We start from the raw sequence: 1,067 nt of genomic DNA, 5'->3' as shown, positions 1-1,067 counted from the left end.
TTCCTGCTCCTGGCTGCATTTCAGTGAAGATAAAAATAAAATGACATGTACACTACACCAGCTCCTCAGGAGGTGCACTTCCATGACTGGGAATAGTAGAGACAATTTCTGAAGCAGAACTTCTCAAAGACATGCAGAGTCAGCAGAGCACAAAAGCAGATGTTGCTGCTGACAGGACAGAAACTAAATTTGCAAGAAGTCTACTTGGAGTTAGAAGAACAGAAGGGAAAAAGGAGAAAAGGAACACGACCACAGCAAGTTCACAAAATTTACGAGTCTTTTCTGGGTAAATTTCAGAAAGGCAATTTTAAGACCAAACACCACTGGTACAGAAGCAGAGTTGTTGTGATTATAAATAATCCTCAGCAACAGAAATATATCACTCATCCACGTAAGTCCATAACATAGAGTAGCCCTTCAACCTCAGTCATCTGCCATTCTCATAAGGGTATGAGCCACTGCCCAGCATGACCAGCCTTTACTCACTTTTCCTACAATTACTACTGCTAGTGCTCACAGCTCTTACTATGGTACCACAAAATCCAATGGTATTTGTTGCTCTTCTCAGAGCTTCAGATTAAGAATTTTAACTTTCATTTAAAGGATCTTTCTGTCCCTCACAGTTGCAGAAAGACAACAGAGAACACACTTGACAGCCTTAAAAGATGAAAACCAAGAACACACAAAGATTCTCCTTTTAAAAACAAAGTGGCCCAATATTTTTTTGAGACTTCTACTCGTGATTTATAAGTAATCAGAGACAAAAATTCACTTTGCAAATAAAAGGCAGATGTAGACATATGCTTATTTAACCAACCTGTAGCCATAAATTCATGACAATTTCTTTTCTTGAAAAAATTTCTTCCTCTAACATCATTATTTAAAGGAAACTCTACTGTTTATTTCAGGGGAAGGAAAAGCAGGTTCATTGGTGACTGGTGTCAGTCACTAGTGAAGGCTAAATAAAATTTTTCACTATACAAGAGTTTCTTTATTATGATTGTTAAAATAAAGGTCAGAGTAAGTGAAGAATCCAAACAAAGACAGGAGAGCAGGACGGACAGTTA

This window comes from Nestor notabilis, unplaced genomic scaffold (assembly GCF_000696875.1).
Source record: "Nestor notabilis isolate BGI_N333 unplaced genomic scaffold, ASM69687v1 scaffold5986, whole genome shotgun sequence".
NCBI classification, from domain to species: domain Eukaryota; kingdom Metazoa; phylum Chordata; class Aves; order Psittaciformes; family Psittacidae; genus Nestor; species Nestor notabilis.
The sequence above is the reverse complement of the archived record's forward strand: the minus strand, read 5'-3'. Positions refer to the sequence as shown.